An 11,223-nucleotide genomic window follows, 5' to 3' on the forward strand; every position below is an offset into this window, starting at 1 on the left:
AACAAAAGTACAGATATTTATTCCATGCTATATATTAGATATACACAATTGTTTCAGTTTGAGTGTTTTGATTTAGATATAGCACTGGTGTTAAATTTAATTACTTTTAGAAAGGATAGTTTATGATAGGTTTTTTTATATAACTACTTTAGAATCATACCTTGTGTACTTCAATAATTATGACTCATGATAACGAGAAATCCACTTTAAGTAAACATAAATTTTAAAGTGACTTGTATGGGTACTAAAACTGTTCTATACTTTATTTTAATTAGTTTTGTTACCTATACCAACCGTGTTTAGAACACATCAACAGTTATAAATTATGCAATTTTCTGTTACAACACCAATGCTTTTAATAAAATAAAAACAATCCTCTTTAATTAACGTAGACTCAATTAAGAAACTAGCATATACTTTCCAGTTTAGTTGTCTTTACATTTTATTTTACACTTTCAGTACATAGACTAACAACTAAATTATGTTATACATTTGTTGGTAAGCAACGTAAAAAGATAATTCTTGTTGGAACATGGTATTATCAAAATGAACTGGCTTTTCTGTATGTTAAAATTGTTAATCTAAAAAATTATTATCGGTATTAATCCATGAATACACCACGAATTCACTTCACATGTTATATTAATTTTGATTGGGTCAGAAAGTAATTTATTGAAGTTTGACTATCAAATGCACTTTTAAGCCTCTAATATGGTTGAGTTTGATTTCGAAAAAATTATTTATTTCAGTTAGTTGTGAAATGTAAGGTTAGTGTATTCTTGCCCTGTCATTTCTGATGGGCTATAGATAATTTTATCATAACATCTTGTAGCGTGTAAAAAATTCTGTACCTCTCTCACGGTATAAATACACGTCGAAAACAAATTTCAAAGTATAGATCTAAACTCTGTGATCAGCTCTAAAAAAGAGCATATAATGGTAATTTTGGAAATGAAATTATCACAAAGTGTACTGTTATAACAAATCAGAGAATAATTTATCTTGTTGATTTTGTTGTAAAATAACTCAGCCAGTCTGTATAGCTTTGACAAAAAAGAGAATTTAAGTTCTGGGTATAACTGTGATAACAAGCGGTTTAAATACTGCTTGACTTGTTTCCATATAATGTATACCGTTTGTTTGCTGTTGAAATGTATCGCAAACAAGTCACAGACACCTACTGTATAGAATTCGACCCATATATAAAATTTAATACTTACTTCATGAGGAAGTAGTCTAAGGTGAACCCACTTAATATATTGACAACACGAGAAAAAACATGAGTTTAACAATAATAACAACGTTACCTAAAGTCTTCTTGACAAAAACTGCAGAGGTTAAACACATTTTATCACCATCTAAAAGTGTTTCTCAAGGAACTCAATCGATTCGTTAGCGATTTCTTCGTGAAAGGCTTTACAAACGTCATTAGTAATTCTGTCAAAAGGAAACATTAGAACAATGGATGTTTTTAGTGCGTTTTATTGGTTTATGACAATATTTTGCAGTGCAACACACAAACAGATTAACTGAATAATTTCAAGAAGAAAAGGAAACTCAACAGCTAAAAATACTATCTCATAAAATTAGCGGTAATGAAAACATAGGTAAAACTTACACTCTAGATAACCGAAACTGAGCCTAACATAACGAGAACTTACCACTCAAAATATCAAAATCGAACAGTTCACTGAGAGGGTAAGTTTTACCTATGTTTTCGTCGTGGATAAGAACGTTCAACTATTTACCATCCACATTTTGTCCAATATAATGGGTGAAATATTATGTGTAGTTATTAGTTGCACTTGCTTCTACACTAACTGAAATAACGGCAAATTAACTAACTGCCAACAAAAAGTATTCATTACAATGTTTTCCACATATAATTTAGGTTTACTGAAGCCTTGTAAAGACAGTTTACTTCTAATCAGGCTAATGTTACACTATTTCATCAAGAGGACTAATTGTTGGACATAAAACAAAATAAAAGATGGATGGCTTCTTCAGTACATAACATGGAAAGACTATCCGTTGGTTCATATCCGTTAGGGCAGTTGTGAAAATCTTAAACATTTGTTTCAGGTAAAACAATTGTAGGTAGAGCAGGCTACTGTTTAAATGTTCTTAGACTATAAACGTGTTTAATTTTCACTAACAAGTACATTATACGACGATGATATCACACACAAATAACTAAACTGTACAAGACCTACCATGCAATAAATAGGCATAGAGTTTACAAAGCTTGTTTGTTTTTTGTTTGTTTTTTTTTAATTTCGCACAAAGCAACTCGAGGGCTGTCTGTGCTAGCCGTCCCTAATTTAGAAGTATAAGACTAGAGGGAAGGCAGCTAGTCATCACCACCCACCGCCAACTCTTGGGCTACTCTTTTACCAACGAATAATGGGATTGAACGTCACATTATAACGCCCCCACGGCTGAAAGGGCGAGCATGTTTGGCGGGACGGGGATGCGAACCCGCGACCCTCGGATTACGAATCGCACGCCTTAACACGCTTGGCCATGCCGGGCCGTTTACAAAGCACACTAATAATTGTAAGGTATACTACAGCTGGTGAAATGCACAAAATAACGATCATTAAACAATTTAAAGCAGCAAACCCGTATATATGTTTTTAAACGTGTTAATAAATACATATAAAATACATGGTACAAAATTCAACGTTCGAACAAAAGAAAAAATGCATATTCACACAACAAAAACAATAATAAAATGTTAATAACTTAAATACAATGATAAGAAAACTCGAGGAGAAGAAAATTAATTCTAGATTCTAAGGTTACACAGGAAAATAATTATTAATTATACTTGTCATAAGGTCTCTTATAATTTCAACAGTTTTTTCAATATTTTCAAGTTTACCAATAACAAGTCTAAAGCAGTATTTTGACATTATGTTTGCCATACTAACTTGATGCCTTTCTCTGAACAGTCTGGTGACCTCGGTGTTGATTGAAACACTATTCACATAGGCCAGTTGTTACTGTGTGAACACCTTTTGCTATCCTGACAAAGCATAATTATAATAAATCAGGGCCATGTCTATAGAAAATGCAGTTGGTGCTAATGCACCAGGGCCCCTCGTTAATGGTGTGTTCGGTTTTAACGTTGATAATTTGTTTCAAGTAACTATTACTTTTATATATTAGTGTGCAGAAAAAGAACAGAAAACACAACAACAATGCTGACACCTGAACAGTTATTAATTGTTCAAATACATCATAAACAGTACCATTATTGTTTTTAGTTAATGTTATGTGATTTTTCAATTTATTGTAAATGTCTTAAAAAGTTCATCTTTCTAATATAAATGCCGCACAATTTTTTTTGAAGATTTCAGAATGAATACAAATTGTACGTTCCACGCAGCCTGATGTATACGGTACACTGCATTATGATAATAATAGCCAATAATGAAGTTTGGAATTACAAAATGGCAAAAAGCATGTTTTAAATGGTTCTGTTAACAATGAAATACGACGTGAAAAGAAATACAAATTGAAAATCTTCCTAAAACTACTTATTTTCACTAGTAAAGAAATTGTAAAAGTCTTACCTCACACAAACTTTTAGATTTTTGTACCAGAAAATCACAACGTATTCGACATCAACAAATCTCTTTAACCACATTCAGCAAGAACCCTCTACTAATAACGGTAATACGTAAAAAAGTAATAATAATAATAAATATTAAAAATTTAAAACAGATTAATTTCTTTATCAGTGAGTTTGTAAACGATAAATATCCAGCATAATACACAAGCTCTAAAGATAATTTAAATACTGTACAGGTATAATTTGTTTTGAAAATGGGACCATGTACTCCCAAGGCTAATTTCTAGTTCCAAATTTTGACATTCTGAGACCCTAATCGACGTAAATTTAAAAAGGTCCACATGATAACAACTGAGATAAGGAACATGCTTATAATTTGTTTTTTTTACGAAATGAAATCTAAATTATAACATGTTCTCGACATTGAATAAATGTAATTGTGAACTATGTTGATTGTTTGGATATCACAAGAGAGCATTTCTTTCTTGTATTTGGATAATAGGTTTTTCTGATCCACATTCAAAAGCGTGAAACATCTCTTGCGGACACACTGTCTTGTGTTGTTTATGAACAATGGTGATCTCATAGTAATTTGGATGCAAGTTTAGACGTTAAAAAAAATCAAGCACTTTATTGGCATCATGTGTTTTTGATCGCATCGGCAATATAATTTTGTCTCTAGTAATGTCATATCAACTTTTTAGAGGGAACAGAGAGGAGTTTGCAGAGGACTGTGACAATTTTCTTACTATAGTTGAGTTATTGAATAAATAAGATCCAGTATTTAAAGAGCTTCTTAAGAAACCGAAATGTTAAGAAATCTACTTAAACTCTACCCTCAAAATGAAATAATTTAACTAAGGTCTCAATATATTGTGGAATGAAACAGACACCATTCTTCTTAATAATCGTTGACACTCTTTAAAACGCAAGTAAAGATGACACGTTATACCTTATAACTACCCACATAACAGTAATCATCAATAAAGGCCGACAGAAATAAAAATAAGTCAACATGAATTGTTTTGGTTTCCATGATGGATCAAGCCACAGTGCGAGTTAAATGGAGACACAAATTCTACAGGGTTTAGAAGAAAGAGCCTTGACGTAATCAGTATTGAGAAGTTAAGGCGAAATGAATAAACTAATTAAGGTATTTGATTTATAGAAGAGAGCGCTGCGAATTATTTTGAATTTGGACCTCGAAAATTGTAAAGATGGCTCTGACGTTAACTTTTATTTGCAATAAACTTTGTGTAAGATGTATTTTATGTGGCAGCAGAAACTTACAGCAATCGCTAAACATAAAGAAACAATTTCTTTACAATAATTTGTTGAAAAGTCTTCACCATGTTTTGATTGGCAGGGAACTGACCACTTCTTTCTGCAATCATTAAAATCGATCAGGGATTTTCTAATTGCCTCCAACAAGTTTCTGTTTCTCCATATTTAAGTTATATTATAAACAGTTTTCCTCTATGGTTTCTTTGTCAATGTAATCAGGAAAAAGCCTGTGCAGTTGTTTTTTAAAGGAGGAAAGGCTTCTTAATCAATTAAAACTAAAGAAATATCAAATTTAGCCAATAAGGATCTGAACACTATCAAAGAAAATATTAATGAATACCGAATTTAGTGTGTTTAAAAAAATAACTGTTATTATTAACCACGCAATACCATCAGTGATTTTCTTGAGTGTGTTGAAGAAAAACGTACCATGCATTTTATGACTTCTTTTATTGACATACTATTTTTCTAAATTAGTTCATTATTCTGTTGTTGTAGTTTTATGTTATGAGATTAAGGAAGTTCTATTACGTTGCTTTTGTTCTAATATATTTTGTTCCTTGTTATTTCTTTGTAGTAACATTTATTCTGTGTGTGGATGTAATGGTTATAATGATGTAGATCGTGTAAAGATGTAAACAGGAGTGATGAATCAAGTGATGCCATGAGATCATGACCCACACTTAAATTGCATTGAAAATTATCAGTAACGTGGATAATGTTAGTAGTACTAGGTTAATTAGATTTTACCTTTGAAGAAAGTGACATTATTTTAAATTGATAAATAATGTCTGCCACATCAGTCTGATAAAATTTATATCTTATCCAGTAAAAGCAACTGCTTGTAATGAAACAAGCAAATGTCCACACTAGGTTTGTTTGTATTACTGTAAACAGTCAAGGTTATTCATTGATTCTTTATGTTGTATCCACTGTCTTTATTTTATTCACACGAACTCATCTATTTAGAAAAATCAAGAACTATTCAATGATTAATATCCAGACGAATATCCTGTTATTCTGTAGTTCTATTCTTTCATTCCTAAAAGTACAGTTTCACTTTAATATGCCAAAGCAAGTAAAGAGAATGTTAAAGATTTTGTGGTAAAAATGATAGAAGTTTAGTAGACGCGAAATGATATTTTAATAACTAAAATATTATTTAATCAGAAATATTAAAAACGTCGGGCCCCAGTATGGTCAAATGATTGAGGCACTTGGCTCAATATTCGAGGGTCACGGGTTGGAATCCCAGTCACACCAAACATGCTCGCCCTTTCAGCCGTGGGGGCGTCATAATGTGATGGTCAATCCAACTATTCGTTGGTAAAAGAGGAGCCCAAGCGTTGGCGATGGATGGTGATGACTAGCTGCCTTCCCTCTAGTTTTACACTGCCAAATTAGGGACGACTAGCACACATAGCCCTAGTGTGTAAATTTGCGCAAAATTAAAAAAAAAACAAATAAAAACGTTGGATATCTGGTTGTCTAAACATATTAATATCGATAAATAAAATATAACTAAACAGTTTAGAAGTTTATCAGATTTTGATGTCCATCGTTGAAAAATTTTAAGAGTTTGCTTACTGTTCTTCTTGATGACGAGAATATAAAAACGTATCTGGGAACGTTTGTATGGGTATTAAAACTTTTTTTATGAGAAAAGAGCAACGTTTCCACCTTCCTAGGTCATCTTCAGGTTAAGAAAGAGGGAGTTTGAATGTAACTGTTGCTGGACACATGTCTTAGGGACGACAGTATAAACGGGTAAGGGATTGTAGGAGACATTACAGTTAAATCTGTATAAAAGTATAAAAGTGCTCCTTTATATTGGTTTAATTTTGGTTTTAGTTACTGTATAATTCGGAATTCTTTGATTTTGCATTTGTTTATATTTGTTTCCCTACTTAATATCTGGGTGTTTTATATAGCTATGTTTTTTTTATATGATTTGTAGTGTTCAAAAACACGTGAAGGTGTTCTTTGGATTTAGTTTCCATTTTTCTGCTTGTTTCTTCAACATAGAAGTCGTTGCATTGTATTTTATAAATTATGTTGGTGTTGTGTTTGACAGTATAGTTTGTACATAGTATGGAATTCAGTTTTGTACCTGGTTTTTGAATAAATTTGGTGTTTACTGGAATGTTGTATTTTGTTATATGTTTTTCCAAATGTTGGTTGGTTTTTTTTCGCTGATGTCAGGAACATGTGGTATGCAGCAGTGTCAGGTTTTTGAGTTTGTTGTATCTTGAGATTTATTGTTGTTTGTTTGTTGTTGATCTTGGTGTGTGCGTGTAATTTTTTCATGGGTTTGAGGAAATTTGTTGATGTTCATGAAGTGTTGTTTTATTTTTCTGGTTTCATCGTTAATTTTATCGGGTGAGCAAAGTTTTGTGACTGTGTTTATTTGGATTCTTAATATGTTGATTTTTTGTTTCACGTGCTGAGTCCCAGAGAATGTATAATCAAATATGGGTGATATTTCTGTGAATTTCTGTTTTCAAATGTGTATCAGTTCCAGTGATTGTAAGGTTGGGAAATGCTACTCAGTTAGTTTCTTCCTGTTCACAGGTGAGCTTAATGTTGGTGTGTATCGAGTTAACGCGATTAAAAAACTAAGTGTGTGTTCTGTAGATGTGAATCTAGTTATTGTGTCATCAGTATACCTGTACTAGTATAGTGGTGGGTGTAAGGCCTAATTGATGGCTTGTTATTCAATCTGTGTCATGAAAATGTTGGCTTGAACTGGTGACATGGGATTCCCGATACTTGGGTTATTTATTTGTACTGCAATGTGCAGCATTACAGTTAGGAAGAAAAGGTGCTATCACCAATAACAGAGAAATTAGCAAAATATGCCACTGCTTTGGTGAATTACATTTACAATATGTCTGTGGTTTCCAAACTGGTTCACGAACTCCCAGCAGCACCTCGGGATATTTCAAATTTTCGAGGAAAACACAGCAATATCGACATCTGTCGGACACTGCATGAACTACAAGCTCTAGGTAGTTTACAGTTTTAACATTAGATCACGCTACATTCCTTTCGATGATGTTCTCGTATGTTTCAGATGTTTTTTGTTTACTGAAACTTTTGGCTACGCCACTAACATCTCGAACTTTCTCATTTCTTAGATTGTGTCCGTCAGTAATCGAAATAACTGAAGGATGTTGTGATCAAGTGTCTACGAGGTCTAGCGAAGTTCAAATGAATTATTTTGTTGATTTTTAGTCCTTGTGCATACAAATTGAAATATTTTTGAATATCAGTAAGAAGTGTGGGAGTCAAGAAAAGGATGGCGAACCACAGACTAGTGGCTGGTAAATCCCATGATTATTTTACCAGAAAGTTAAAAGAATTGAAGGAACAAAAAGGTGCATTTTTGAAACAAGCATCAATATCAAGCAATTCTTTGCTATCATCCTACAAGGTGGCACATAGAGTTGCAAAATGTAAAAAAGCCTCACACCATTGCAGAAGAATTGATTTTACCGACTTCAGTGGATTTTCTGAACATTACGGATGATGAATCTCCGGGAATACTGCTTCCAAAGGTGCTTTTATCCATCAATACTATCAGTTGTAGAATCTATCAAATGGCGAAGGACCTCAATGATCAGCTAATTAAAAAGTGAAAGGGAAGGAATTCGAGTGAAAGCTAGATGAGGCGACGGATAGCAAAAATATGCTCATTTAATTTGCTACACACGGTTCGTGGATGGTGACAAAATTGTGGAAGACCTTCTCTTTTGTAAAAGTACCACTGCCGGTACAAAGATTCAAGATTTGTGTGAGATCCTTGACACTTTTATGTGTGAAAACAACTTAGACTGGACAAATGCACTGGCGTCTGTACCGATAGTGGTCAATCTATGTCCAGTTATCATAGAGGATTGCAGACACTATGCAAAGTTCTTGATGCACTGTGGAGCCACTGCATAATCCACAGGAAAGCCCTTGCATCAAAGCACCTGAGTCTTCCACTGAACCTTGTCCTGAAAAGTGTGTTGAAAGTGGCTAACTTTATAAAAACTCAGCCAAAGGTGAGGTTTTTAAAAACTGTGTGAGAATATAGGATCTGAGCACACATCTTTGTTGTACTACTGTAGCTCGTGATGGATCTCCATTGGGAATGTACTGTTCTGTATATTCGAATTACGACTGAAACTCTACTATAATCTCGAAGAAGAACACAAATGTGCTAAAATCTTCTTGGATATTGATTTTTTGTCAAAATTAGCATACCTGTGCAATCTCTTGGAAAAACTAAATGCATTGAATCTCTCTCTGCAGAGAAGCAACACACATCTTCTGAAACTCACAGAAAAGGTTTCAGCCTTTAGAGAAAAGTTACTACTATGGAAAAGAAAGGTGAATGAAGATGGTGGCAAAGACTGCTTCCCCCTGTTGCAGCAGTTTGTTACACCCAATGAAGTCGATTTGAACCACGAACTAAAATCTGTTTTTGAGGAACACCTAACACAGCTCAGAGACTGGTTTGAAAACTACTTTCTAGAAGATATGGAGAAATTTGGATGGATTTGAGACCCATTTGAGGCTAAAGCCCCATCTGCATTTACCTCTGAAGAAAAGGAAAATCTTATTAAGCTGTCTTGTGACAAGACTTTAAAAACAAAATTTGGCAGCATGGAACTAAATGAGTTTAGGAATCCAGTAAAAGATGAATATCTGCTACTACGTGCTAAAGCTCAGCGAATCCTTATTACAGTTGCGACGTAATATCCCTGCAAAACTGGATTTTTGGCAGTTGCTGTGATAAAAATTAAGTACCGCACGAAAATCAATGTGGAACAGGAAATGAGGGTGGTGGTATCCAATCTGTTTCCAAGGTTTGAGAAGCTGTTCAGTGACCAAAAGGTGCACACATCACATTAGTAATTATGGTTATTTAAAAGTGAAATAAAAATATTGTTTTTGCTTTCAATTTACGTGTATTATTCTTTCAAGCAGTTACTAAGTTGTTAAGACATAAATACTTATTAAGTTGCTTGGACCTAACTACTTAATAAACGGAACTGTTAGGTTCTCTTTTTATCTAAGGGCACAGTGAAAAAATAATTGCTGAGGCACTAAGAGCGCCATGAACCAAAAAAGATTGGGATATCTGCTATATACGATCATGTTATAACCTTAATCTTGTTTTGTGTGTCTTCATGGAAATATTGTAAGCTTTTATTTAACATGTAGTATATAATACCAATATCAATTTCGGTGAAGATTCACCCAAACCCTGCAAAGTAGTTACAAAGACATAAAACAGAGAGTACTATTGTATTTATACAGATAAGTAGTTACACACATACAACAGACAGTACTATTATATTTATATAGATAAGTAGTTACAGACATACAACAGACAATACTAGTATATTTTTATCGATAAGCAGTTACATGGGCATGCAACAGATAGTACTTGTATATTTATATAGATAAGTACTTACATGGACATACAACAGACAAAACTAGTATATTTATATAGATAAATAGTTAAATGGACATACAACGGACAGTAGTATTATATTTATATAGATAAGTTCTTACATGGACATGCAACAGACAGTACAATTATATTTGTATAGATAAGTAATTACATGAACATGCAATACATTAATACTACATTCATATAGATGAGTAGTTACAAGGGCATAGAAGAAACAGTATTTGACGGATCTGTAACTTAAACAGGATTGAAGGCTACGAAAAGTATGCTCTATCTGAGCAATGAATATATTATGATAAGTAACTTACATTAAATTTCATACTTGAGAGAATGGCTAGAGAAAAATGTCATATTTCTCACACTAAGGGAAATTCAAGATTTGTTTTTTAAATACTGCTTTATAAAAATTACAAACATAAAAGTTGTGTACTATCAACATCTGGATTATTATCTATAATTTTATGTTACACTAACTGGTATAAAATGAATGAACAGTTGTTTAACCACATTTTGAATGCAACTCATTAAAATCTTTGTGACATAAACAGTAAGAGACGTCTGTATCAAGAGGGGTAATTACTATTAAAAAGTCATGACACATTTTCTTCTTTTAAACGTCAACAAGACCACATTATGAAAAGTAACAAGATCATATAAAAAGATGTCTAGACTAATTTGAAAAAGTATTTGTGGCAACCTTTTCAGTTGCAATATTTTCAAGTCACTTCTTTCTCTGGTTAATCATCTGTTGTATTATTTTATGACGTATGAGGTGTTTGGCATTTCTTGCAATTGTGAAGTTTTACTTTACCAGAAAATATTTTGTTCATGAAACGTCATGTATGGTACAGTTAAATATTAGGTTTTGATGCTATATAAAAGTGCTATTATAATAGAT

Source organism: Tachypleus tridentatus, chromosome 2 (assembly GCF_004210375.1).
Source record: "Tachypleus tridentatus isolate NWPU-2018 chromosome 2, ASM421037v1, whole genome shotgun sequence".
NCBI lineage: Eukaryota > Metazoa > Arthropoda > Merostomata > Xiphosura > Limulidae > Tachypleus > Tachypleus tridentatus.